At 39.7% G+C, this 13,489-nt stretch overlaps 1 non-coding gene across 1 annotated transcript; it reads left to right on the top strand.

Moving 5' to 3' along the window:
- Positions 1-982: 982 nt before the first annotated feature.
- Positions 983-1,062, top strand: TRNAL-UAG (transfer RNA leucine (anticodon UAG)). The gene has a single exon. It is a non-coding gene; the product is annotated as a tRNA-Leu (tRNA).
- Positions 1,063-13,489: the final 12,427 nt, after the last annotated feature.

Genomic DNA, 13,489 nt, shown 5'->3' on the forward strand with positions numbered 1-13,489 from the left:
CATTCCCATCAACTACAAGGTCGGTATAATACTCTTTTAAATACTCTTTGGGTGCTGTCCAACTCATGGTTTTAAAATGCGTCTACTATATTGAGAGTTTCACCCTACTTTGACCAGTGCATCGTGTAATGTGCGGCCTCTAATCTTGACACGCTCACCAAAAATCTTATGGGGTACTTAATCTACATTCATATTTTTTACCTGGCTTTGTTGGACCTTAGGCAAGGTTTACCTTCGACATTTAAACATCACTAATGTGGAATCAAAACTTGTTTCACCATACACGCTGCCTATGAATGCATGTTCAATTGTGTACGACACAACAACGTTGCATCTCATCGTCATCTCGGTTCCTCACAACACGTCCCATGCATCGTGATGCAATCTCAAGTCTCGAGATAGCTTCTCGAGATAGCTTGACCATCTTGGTTGTGTAGACACATCTCTCGGGACAGTTTGGCCAAGTGGTCTAAGGTGTCAGATTCAGGCTTTGGTTTGAAGGGGCGTTGTCCCACAGCTGTCATTTATTTTCATTTTTTGTTAACCTTCAAGCCCGCTGCTAGCACATATTATAAAAACCTCATGATTTTAAAACGCGTCTACTATAGAGAGAGTCTAGCCCTACTCCGACCAGTGCATCGTGTAACGGTCATACTTCTTCAAATGTGCGGCTTCGTGATCTTGACACGCTAGCCAAAAACCTTATGGGGTACACAATATCCATTCACATTTTTCACCTCGGCTTTGTGGCTTTGTTATACCATAGGCAAGGTTTGCCTTCAACGTTGAAACATCACTTATGTGGAATCAAAACTTGTTTGACCACACACGCCGCCTATGCGTGCATGTTCTATCATGTGCGACACAACAATGTTGCATCTCATCATTATCTCGGTTCCCAACAACACGATCCATGTATCGTGATGCAATCTCATGTCTTGAGATACTCGATCATCTTGGTTTTTCTAGACACATTCGTTGGGACAGTTTGGCCGAGTGGTCTAAGGCGCCAGATTTAGGCTCTGGTCCGAAAGGGCGTGGGTTCAAATCCCACAGCTGTCATAATCATACTTTTTCAATCTCATCGTCTGACCCATGCATCGTATTGCAATCTCATGTCTAGAGATAGCTTGACTATCTTGGTTTGTCAAGGCACATCTTGTCACGCTCCAACCAGTGTCTCGTGATCTTGTCACGCTCACGAAAAATCTAAAGGAGTACTCAACCTCTATTCACATTTTTCACTCGACTTTATGGCTTTGTTATACCTTAGGCAGAGTTTTTCTTCCGCATTCAAACAAACATAATGTGGAATTAAAACTTGCCATCTATGCGTGCATGTTCAATCATGTGCGACACAACATTGTTGCATCTCATCGTCATCTCGGTTCCCAACAGCACAACCCATGCATCGTATTGTAATCTCATGTCTCGAGATAGCTCGACCATCTTGATTTGTCCAAACACATTCGTCGGGATAGTTTGGTCGAGTTGTCTAAGGTGTTAGACTTCGACTCTGGTTCAAAAGGGCATGGATTCAAATCCCATAGCTGTCATTTATTTTAATTTTTTGTAAAGCCTCGTGCCCGCTGCGAACACATATTGTTTGTTTTGACTTTTTATTTATCGTTGTTAACATCGTGGTTTTAAAACGCATCTAATATGGAGAGAGTCTAGCCCAACTCCGACCAGTGCATCGTGTCAAAGTCAATACTTTTTCAAATGTGCGGCTTTGTGATCTTGACACGATCATGACAAACCTTAAGGAGTACTTAATTCTATTTCATATTTTTCATCTAGCTTTGTGGCTTTGTGGCTTTGTTGGACCTTAGGCAGGGTTTGCCTACGGGTTTCAAACATGAATAATGTGGAATTAAAACTTATTTGACCGCACACGCCGCGTATGCATGCATGTTCAATCATTTGTAACACAACAACATTGCATCTCATGGTCATCTCGGTTCCCAACAACACGACCCATGCATCGTGATGCAATCTCATGTCTTGAGATAGCTCGAGCATCTTAGTAGTCCAAACACAATTGTTGGGATAGTTTGGCTTAGTGGTCCAAGGTGCTAGATTTAGTCTCTGGTTTAAAAAGGGATTGGTTTCTAATCCCATAACTGTCATTTATTTTTATTTTTTTAAAACCTTTAGGAGTACTCAATCCCCATTCACATTTTTCACCGGCTTTGTGTCTTTGTTGGACCTTGGGCAGGATTTTCCTTCGGAATTCAAACATCACTTATGTGGAATTCAAACATCACTTATGTGGAATTCAAACTTGTTTGACCACACACGCCGCCTATGCATGCATGTTTAATCATGTGCGACACAACACGTTGCATCTCATTGTAGATGAGAGCCCCCCAATCAGGTACGACTCACAATCTACTCAAATCATCGAACATCATAACGGAAAGCATAGATGAAAGCTATCTGGCGACGAAGAAAAGCAAAGGACACCCAATCATACTACTATAATAAAAAAATAAAAATAATAAAATTAAATTAAAAAAAAAAAAAAAGTAGCACAGATATAGAAAAAGTAGTACAAATATCAAAAGTAAAGTTAGAATGTCTCAAGTCATGGAGATAGATATAAGGGTTAAAGGGCCGTTAATACCTTTTTATATACTGTCTCAAAGTTTGCCATAAGTGAACTAAACATCTATGATGAAAGCTAGAGATCAAAATGATTAATATCAGCAGAAGCGTGGTGGGCCCATAACTCACAGGTCCCACGATTGAAACCTAGCTTTGATATCATCATACTACATGTGAAATAACATAGTCAGCAAAAATAAGGGACACTACTTATCCTACAATACATAAAAGTGGCAGCGAACCACACATCACTCACCTATCTTTTTTGGTTTGATTGTCCTTCTTTCAGTGTCCCTCCACGAGGAGTCTCCGTCATCAAACCGAAGTTAAATCATGCTTCATGATAACGAATTACTTTGTTGATTGAATATCTCAGAGAAAAAAAATACTTGTTTGAGATTTGAATCACTCCGCAGGCAAGATCGATCATGTCAAGCTTAGATGATACTAAACATACATCCTAAACTACATAGCATTACAAAAAAAAACTTCTTACTTAGTTAAAAGAAGGCATAAATGATCTTTTTACTACCTTTTTCAAGTCTACAAGACAACATAAGTGGTTATATATAGCCTCAGCATGAAACCCTTAACCTTCCCCTAGGAATTTTAAGAGTTGTATCATTCATACTTTTAGGACTATAGTTAGCCACTATGAAAATGAGAAATTTTAAGAGTTGTGTCATTCATACTTTTAGGACTATAATTAACCACTATGAAAATGTAACGATCTTATTTTTTTACTAAAATAGAGTCGTACCATATGCATGATGTGATCTTTTTATGTGGAAATATTCATTTTAAATGTTTCATCAGTCCCATGGACTTACATAATAAAAATAAAATTCGTAAATAAATCGAAAACATATAAGAAATGACAATAAACATATATATCCAAAAACTAGAAAACAAATGATGATGGAGTTGACACACGAGTCGTGTGAGTTGCGACTGACGTGGGAAGCGTGTGCGCTGCACATGAGAAGAGCATGACTAGTTTGTCAGGTCACACATGCATTTCTCGAAGAGTGTCCTTTTCAGGTCGTGCGCTGCTGGGAGTGATTTAGTGCTTGTTGGGCCACCCGTGTTGAACCTGGATCCAAAAGTCTATCGGTTTTGTCTCTTTGGCCTATTTTCTACTTCTACTAGATCTTTGGCGCTCACTGAAAATGCATTAAGGAAATAAAAAGTCATAAAATGCATTTATGTCTATCGCGAGATTTCTGATGCGAGGGTGGTTGCTCCCACGAGATCGCTAACTCTTTTATTTTTTTCCTTGTTGTTACCGTAAATGTAACCTAAATGTGAATAAAATTCATAAAATACATTAGTGAGATCCAAAAAAAAAATTTGTAACTAGGATAAATAAAACTCATCTTCCTTAAGCTTATATTTCCTTAAAAGCATTCCATGATTGAGATGTCTTGATTCGTATCATTCTCCACTTCTTCAAGAGGATTCATGGTCGAATCTATTTGTAAAACTTTGCTGCAAAAGTAGGTTAAGAAAATACAAAAGACCTCACAACACTTTATCACGTGAACACTCAACACTTTATTCACGTGTACACTCAAGGAATTGTTGGCCATTGTTTGCACTCATTTACACAAATGAAGCTCTCTGTAAGGACATGGCTGATGCGATGGCTCAAAAAGACGGGTAAATTTTTTTGCGAAATAAAATCATTAAAATTTAAAACATAATTTACATTATACCAAAATAGTGTGCGCACATTAGTAATTTAAAATACAACATAATAGTTAAAAGACAGAATAAGGACCAGACGCAAAACATTTTAAAATAAAAGGGTTGAGACGACAGGTGAGGTTAGTCTATGGCACCTGCTCCAGATTCCGCTCCCGACCTCGACCAGCTCCTTATTACCTGGAAAAAAATTGGAGAATAAGGAATGAGTACAAGACTCAGTAAGTAGCCTACTTGTAGGCTCTTAATCGTGTCCTTGATATGCTAGGGTACCACATTCTTTGTTCTTGCTTGTTCTTGATCTTGTTCTTGTTTTAAGTACTTAAGCCCCTTTAATTCTTGTTCTTGACTTAGGGTTCTTATCTTGATCTTTCTTGAGGACCTTGGTTCTTAAACCCTAAAACCTTGGTTTTCCTTTAAGGGCCTTAGCACTATGGTTTTTGGTTCTTGGTCATTTGTTCCTGGTTCTTGTCCTTAGAACTAGGATCTTGATCCATGTTCTAGTCCTTTATCTTTCTCTTGTTCTTGGTATTCTTGGTTCTTGTTCTATTATTGATTCGTTCTCCAAGACACTTCCCCTAGGATTTACGGCACTTGACATGTACCTGAGAATCTTGCGTCCAAGCCTTCATGCGTTCTAAGCGACACAGCTTTAACTTACGTCCAAGGCTTCATGCGTTCCAAGCGACGTAGTCTTACCGCATCTTAGGGCTTGCCCTTTGATATGGTCTGCTTAACCTATGCCCAAGGTTTCATGCATTCTAAGCGGCATAGTCTAAAAACTTACATCCAAGGCTTCTTACGTTCCAAGCGATGTAGTCTTAAAACTGCATCAAGGGCTTGCCCTATAATACAGTCTGCTTAACCTATGCCCAAGGCTTCATGCGTTCCAAGCGACATAGTCTGAAAACCTACATCAAGGACTTTCCCTATAATACAGTCTGCTTAACCTATGCCCAAGGCTTCATGCGTTCCAAGCGACATAATCTGAAATCCTACATCCAAGGCTTCTTACGTTTCAAGCGATGTAGTCTTAATACTGCATCAAGGGCTTGCCCTATAATACAGTCTGCTTACTACGCTAAAGGCTTCATGCGTTCCAAGTAGCGTAGTCTAAGTCATGAACATGCTGTACCGTGGGAGGTCTTAGGAGGTTCTTGATTCGTGGATAAGGTAACTTACTCTCTTCTTGTTCCTCCGTGACCTTAGACTACTCCCCTTGATAGACCATAAAGGTCACTTGCTCGGTGCATACTTGAACATCATCCTGCAAGTCTGCAGTGCATCTCTAATAGGTGAGGGAAACTTGAGGCATGACATCCTGCAAAGGAAACATGGTGCAAGGCATCCCACCTAGAAGAGGAATTATTGGGCACCGCTTGGTGGGAGGTCATGGGTCACTTTGGACATGATTAGAGTATTACCTAGCATTCTTGAGTTTCTGTTTCTGAGTTTGGGGACCTTGATCCCTCGTCCTTGAGTGGTACCTAGCATTCTTCTTGCTTGGGTAGTTGTAAAGCTTGTGTGTTGTTTGTTCTTGGTTCTTAATCTTGTAAGTTTCTAAGGTCCTTAATTCCTTGAGACATAAGTTGTAACTTGTATTTGTAACCATATGAACCCATCTTAGTGTAAGTTGTTCTAGAAGGTCATAGATTCTTAGGGAGTTCTTTAGAGGGTTCTAGAAGAGTCTGAAGTCTTGTGGTGTTTCCTTTAGGTGTTTCTTGGATCCTAACTTGGTTTAGGTTCCAAACTTACTCCAATCAACTTGAAACCTCAAACTTATCTTCATGTCCTTCATAATCGACCTTATAAGAAGTAGCCAATCATCCGGAGCACGTATAGACCTTGAAATCTCATAAGAGTCCTAGGGACATTTTGGCCATTTCACCCCTAATTCTTGGTTTTGCTACTTAACGTGTTCCAATCCCTTTCAACTTTACAAAATCATCAAACATCATAAAATAGGATCTACTTCAGGGTTTCATAGCATTTGGAGGTCATCTAGGTCAGGAACTGTAGGTAGATATCCTTAGGGGCATTATGGTCATTTTGCACCATTTCTTGGTTTACCCACTTATCCTTATCTAATGACTACTAAACTTCATTTAGAACCTCAAAATGCTATAATATGCTCAGAATTAAAATTTTATAGGCAGCGGAGTTCATCTAGTGGGTTATTCTAATGTTACCTAATTACCGAGCAATTTGATAGGTTTAAGGTCTTAACTCGCGGTTCTTTGAGTTTTTCTTTCATCTAATCCTAGTTCGTACTTGGTGTTCATATGAAAATCCAAGCGATTCCTGCAAGTATTTCTTAACAAAAAAATCCAAGGTGGCTACTTACCTCGTTGTCGACATTCAGGACCTCTGTTCTTGACCTTCCGATACCCGATTTACCTCAACTTTCCTTTCACACACTCCTTATTATGTCTACTTTCTGGAACCATAGAGTTTTTCATGAGAATCCATCTGGAAGGGGGTTAAAATTGAGAAAAACCGAGGGAAGGTTGAGTTTTGGGTTGACATGGCCAGTTCAACTGAACCGCCCACGTCATCGTCTTCTTCCTCCAGACAGGGAGAAGGCGCGTGCGACCGTTTGCACCGCCGTCGTAAACTCGCCCTCCCCAACTCCTATCACACTGTTCGTCCCTTCGATTCCTTCATAAAACTTAAAGAAGGTGTGACAAGGAAGAGCTAGGGATTGATTTTTTACCTTCTCATCGGATTGTAGCCTAAGATATTTGCTTCCAAATTTCGTCCAAAATATGATTTCTCGCTGGAGTAAAAACAGAGGATTTCTTATTGGGTAGCCGATTCTAGGGGTTTTTTAGGCTCGATTTCGTCACGAAACCTCTTCCTTATTGTTCCCTTAATCTAAAGGAATTAGTTTGGAGGAATGACTTTGAGTGTAGGACCTTAATTTTGAGAAATCACTCTCGGTCTGCAAGTTACCCGACGCCTCCAATTTACAATCTCTTGGGTATCTTGTTCTTTGACGTTTCAGCTCTTTATTCCTTCATCAAAGTTACTCATCTTCTTTTTTCTGAAGCTAAAGGAATCCTTAATTTGAAGAAAAAGTTGCCGTAGATATGAATTCGACACTTACCTCCAATTTGAGCCCGAAACGGATTTTCTTCAATTGGGAACGTTTCTGAGGTTATTTCTCTTCGCAGTCTTCTATGAAAACATTCCTTGGAGGTGCAGAAACCTATTGGGGTCGTCCTTGCTCGAAGAATACTTGTATACCCTTGGATTGGAATTTTGAGTTTTCCTTGAAGCTTTTTAATGGCAGATTGGATTGGGCGAATGGCTTCTAGGCACTCTCAGGACTCTATTCCTTCGTAAAACTTGTGGGTAATGTTGTCTAGAAGCTATAGGAACAAGTTTGAAAGGAAATGGTGGAGAATTGCTCTCGAATTTGGAAGAACCTGAGAGTAGGAGACCCAAAATCTAAACACTTATTGCCAACAGCTAGGTGCTCGACCTTGCTCGATTCTTGTTCCAAATGATTGCCCCAACTACAGAATTTATAGGGAAAACTTAAACTAACATTGGGAGCTCCAGAATCATCGTGAATTGTCGGTTGGATTTTCTAGAAAATCCGTTGGAAATATCTATTTCGATCAGAGCCTCACCGACGTTGGTTTTGAATCCTAGCCGTTGGATGTGACGATCCGTGAGTTTTCTAGAATATATACAAGTTTGGAGGTGATCCAACGGCTGAGACTCAACATTCGAAGGATTTTGTGCAGAAGGCACTGTGAAGGTTCTGATTTTTTAGCAGAATGGTAAATCCGTAATTATCCTTAACTTCAAGGGTATTTTGGTAATTTGCCACTTTTCGAATATTTTATTATTATTTTCTCAAAAAATCCATAATTTTCCTAAAAATTCTTCATCTCTTGTTGGTCATTTCTCCGGTCTTGAACATCTTGAAATTCCTTCTAGATAAGGAATTAAAAATCTCGCAAGATCCTTGATATTGGAAAAATGACATTTTCGTCCCTTTCGCTTATGCTTTCATTCCAATCATTCTCCAAAGGTCTTAAGTCCTTAAGATTACTCCTTAGGGTATAGAAATGACTTACTAAGTCTCGTTTCCTTGCTTAATTCTCATAATTTCTTTCCTGGGATCTTTTGGGTCATGCATAGGTGGCTTTCCTTCACTTTTAGGGTGTTACAACACGTGACTAGATTACTCAAATTTGATTGGAAATTGTTTATGTATGCAGGCACAAGCAAACCATTAGGCACAAAAGGAAGCTATCTTAAAGGTATTTCATGCAGGACTTCAGATGATTGCAGGGATAATGTTTTTTGTGATTGTAAATTAAACATCTGCTTCTGTCATGGCAAGAAGCATCCCTTCAACTTCAACTCCAAGTCTCACAAGATGAGTAAGAACATTCATTTAGAAGACAACAAGGAGATCAAAGAAGTGCCTCTCAACAACTAATCAAAATAATGAAGATGATCATAAAGAACTTGATCGATGTGACCCTGTATTTAGATTCTCATAATAAATAAACGATATTTTTGTTTAGTTTGTGTGCCTCTTAAGGTTTCGGGTCATAGTATATCATACGAATACAAGATACACTGACATGCTCGTTCCACATGAAGCTATTTAATGCAACAAATTATTCATAACAACATACCATAAAGAAAAATATACATGACAAAGACATCATGAGTCAAAAATCGAGACTCGAATCTATCTTGAACTCTATAGCTCCATAGTTCATGCACACTCTCGTCTCGGGTGTGCAGTTAGTTTATATTTAAAAAGATGAGTAGTGTGATATAGTAACAATGTTTAGAAAATGCTCAATTTTGAAGGACAAGAAAGAGAGTAATCTAAAAATTATTGTTATAATTATTTATATTATGATTGCGATTATTATATTATGATGAGACGGTTTAGGTGAGATCTACCGTAGACCCAACTTTCAATTCCCTTACGGAATCTAGTTGGTCTTGGGATCATCTATGCTCCTCTCTTCTTGAGAATTTATACATCCCTCATTATTATAGTTTAGGTTTATCCTCAATAGAAAAATAAAGTAGAGCATCTAGAACCCAAGCAGAGAGCATGCGTGTGGGGAGTGTGTAGAAAAGTACAATGCATCCAAATCAACCGATAAATGAAATTAGAGCCAAAGCGAAAACATGATGTTTTAATCCACAAGACACAAAATCATATTTGCATACGTGCATTTCCCGACCTTAATAGTGGGGTCACTTCTTAAGTATTTTTCAATATTCATTCTATCATTAAAAAAAAAATTTACAGTAATGAAAAGGACATATAAACGGTTGTTGGCTTCTCCTATGGAGGCTATAGAACGAAATCTTTTGTGCTAAATCCAACATTTATTATATTTTTCTCTCTTTTAATTTCGTTTTACAAGAGTCACTGTTAAGGATAGTTGATCGTTCATTATAAGGTAAATATCTAGATATTTGCCTTACATTACGGGTTACCATATTTGCCCTCTTATTAAAGGCAAATATATTGCATTCATTTATTATTCTTCCCTTTTATTACTATTTCCATATTATTTGTAATTTACCATATTTCTGTATCCTGTAAATGATTATAAATAAGAGAACTCTCACCCCCATTTAGGTGTGGTGGATTAATCAAACATTCTCATGGTATCAGAGCCCTTTCGGTTTAACAACCCTGATCCTTTCTTCTCTATGGCTTCCGAATCTTCTTATCATCTTCTTCCTTTCAATACTCTAATCCATATGATCACCATCAAACTTTCTTCCTCCAATTATCTTCTTTGGAAAAGCCAACTTCTCCCTCTTCTTGAGAGTCAAGACATGCTGGGCTATGTCGATGGAACTATGGTTCCACCACCTCGCTTTGAACCAGAAACCTCTTCAACACTCAACCCCAAATATTTGGCATGGAGAGCAGCCGATCAACGACTTCTCTGTCTCCTGCTCTCCTCTCTCACTGAGGAAGCCATGGCTGTTGTCGTTGGTCTCTCTACTGCATGTGATGTTTGGCTTGCGTTGGAAACTACGTTCAGCCATCAGTCGAAAGCTCGTGAACTGAGACTCAAGGATGACTTGCAGTTGATGAAACGTGGCACCAAACCTGTTGCTGAGTATGCCCGTGCCTTCAAAAAAATTTGTGACCAACTTCATGCCATTGGCAGACCGGTCGAGGACATTGATAAAGTGCACTGGTTCCTTCGTGGACTCGGCACCAAATTTTCAGCTTTTTCTACTGCTCAGATGGCTCTCACCTCTATCCCCTGTTTTGCAGATTTAGTCTCTAAAGCTGAAAGTTTTGAGTTGTTTCAGCTCTCCCTTGAGTCCTCTAACTCCACTCCTACAGCATTCACAGTCACTAATCGTGGTCGCACCCATGGAAGCCACCCTGCTTCCTTTACCAACCAGCGAGGTCGTTCTTATTCTCACAAAAACAACTCTTCTAATCGAGGACGAACCCACTCAAGTCAAGGTCGTCGACCACCTCACTGCCAAATATGCCGCAAAGAGGGCCATTATGCTGACCGCTGCAACCAACGGTATGTTCGACCTGATTCTTCTCATGCTCACCTTGCTGAAGCCTTTAACACGCCATGTTCTATTGCTGGACCCGATGCTGCTGATTGGTTTCTGGACACTGGAGCTTCGGCCCATATGACTGCCGACCCATCTATTTTGGATCAGTCTAAAAATTACACGGGTAAGGACTCTGTGATTGTAGGAAACGATGCATCCCTACCCATTACCCACACCGGTACTCTTTCTCCTGTTCCAAATATTCACTTGTTAGATGTCTTGGTTGTCCCTCACCTCACTAAAAATCTTCTTTCCATAAGTAAATTAACGTATGATTTTCCTCTCTCCGTTACATTTACTAATAATCTTATTACTATCCAGAATCGTCAAACAGGAAGGGTGGTGGCAACCGGTAAAAGAGATGGAGGGCTATATGTGCTGGAGCGCGGCAACTCTGCTTTTATTTCAGCCCTTAGAAACAAATCTTTACGTGCTTCATATGATTTATGGCATGCTCGTCTAGGTCATGTGAATCATTCGGTTATTTCTTTTTTAAATAGGAAAGGTCATCTTTCTCTTACGTCTTTATTGCCTTCTCCATCATTATGTAATACTTGTCAGCTTGCGAAAAGTCATCGATTGCCTTATTCCCGCAATGAACGTAGGTCGTCTCATGTGTTAGATCTTATTCATTGTGATCTTTGGGGTCCTTCTCCCGTCAAATCAAATTCGGGTTTCTTTTATTATGTTATTTTTATTGATGATTATTCTCGATTCACTTGGTTTTACCCTTTAAAATTTAAATCTGATTTTTTTGATATTTTTCTTCAATTTCAAAAATTTGTGGAAAATCAATATTCTTCTCGTATCAAGGTATTTCAAAGCGATGGTGGTACCGAATTTACTAGTACTTGTTTCAAAACTCATTTACGTAATTCTGGCATCCACCATCAACTCTCTTGTCCATATACACCTGCTCAAAATGGTCGTGCTGAGAGAAAACATCGTCATGTGACTGAGACTGGCTTGGCCCTTCTCTTTCACTCTCATCTTTCTTCTCGTTTTTGGGTTGACGCCTTCAGCACTGCAGCTTATATTATCAACCGGTTGCCTACTCCACTTCTTGGAGGTAAGTCACCCTTTGAACTCCTTTATGGCTACACTCCACGTTATGACAATTTTCATCCCTTTGGTTGTCGTGTTTATCCTTATTTGCGTGATTATATGCCTAACAAGCTTTCTCCACGCAGCATTCCTTGTATTTTTTTGGGTTATAGTCCTGCTCATAAAGGGTTCCGCTGTCTTGATCCCGCCACCACTAAGCTATATATCACCTGTCATGCTCAATTTGATGAAACTCACTTTCCTGCTATCCCTAGCTCCCAGACCCAACCTCTTTCCTCTATTCCTATTTCAAATTTCTTAGAACCACATTTTCATCATATTGATTTATCCCCCCCTACCACTTCATCACCGCAAACTCCTCGATCCAGTTCATCCCCGTGTGATATTTGTTCTGACCTTGTAGATGAGTCTGTGCAGGTTGATACTTCTCTTGCAGGTTCCACTTTGCCACCCTCGACTTCTAATTCGACCTCTATTGAACCTCCTGTTGATTTCTCTTCTTTGGGCACTCATCCTATGATCACACGAGCCAAAGCTGGTATATTCAAGACTCGTCATCCAGCAAATCTTGGTATTTTGGGCTCATCTGGACTTCTTTCTGCTCTTCTTGCATCCACTGAGCCAAAAGGATTCAAATCTGCGGCTAAGAATCCTGCTTGGGTGGCTGCCATGGATGAAGAAATTCGAGCATTACAACAAAATGATACTTGGACTTTGGTTCCTCCCCCTGCCAACACCAACATCGTGGGCTCTAAATGGGTGTTTCGTATTAAATATTTGCCTGATGGATCCGTCGAGCGTTTCAAGGCTCGTCTTGTTGCCAAAGGTTATACTTAGGTTCCTGGTCTTGACTACACTGACACTTTCAGTCCGGTTGTCAAAGCTACCACTGTCCGTGTTGTGCTTTCTATTGCAGTCACAAATAAATGGCCTCTTCGACAACTTGATGTCAAGAATGCTTTTCTCAATGGAACTCTTATTGAACGTGTTCATATGGAACAACCTCCTGGGTATATTGATCCTCGATTTCCCACTCATGTTTGTCTATTAAAGAAAGCCCTCTATGGTTTAAAGCAAGCTCCTCGTGCTTGGTTTCAGCGTTTTAGCTCATTTCTTCTCACACTTGGATTTTCTTGCAGTCGCGCTGACACGTCCCTTTTTGTCTTTCATCAGCAATCTAACATTATCTATTTGCTTCTTTATGTTGATGACATTATTGTTACCGGCAACAACTCATCTCTTATTGACAGCTTTACTCGCAAGCTTCATTCTGAGTTTGCTACCAAAGATTTGGGTTCTCTCAGTTACTTTCTTGGTCTTGAAGCTTCACCCACTCCTGATGGTCTCTTTATTAGTCAGTTAAAATATGCTCGAGATATTCTTACTCGTGCTCAGTTGCTCGATAGCAAACCAGTTCACACTCCCATGGTTGTTTCTCAACACCTGACTGCCGATGGTTCTCCTTTTTCTGATCCTACTCTCTACAGATCTCTTGTTGGCGCCCTTCAGTACTTGACTATTACGCGTC

This window comes from Cucurbita pepo, chromosome 15 (assembly GCF_057944985.1).
Source record: "Cucurbita pepo subsp. pepo isolate OVF chromosome 15, ASM5794498v1, whole genome shotgun sequence".
Lineage (NCBI taxonomy): Eukaryota > Viridiplantae > Streptophyta > Magnoliopsida > Cucurbitales > Cucurbitaceae > Cucurbita > Cucurbita pepo.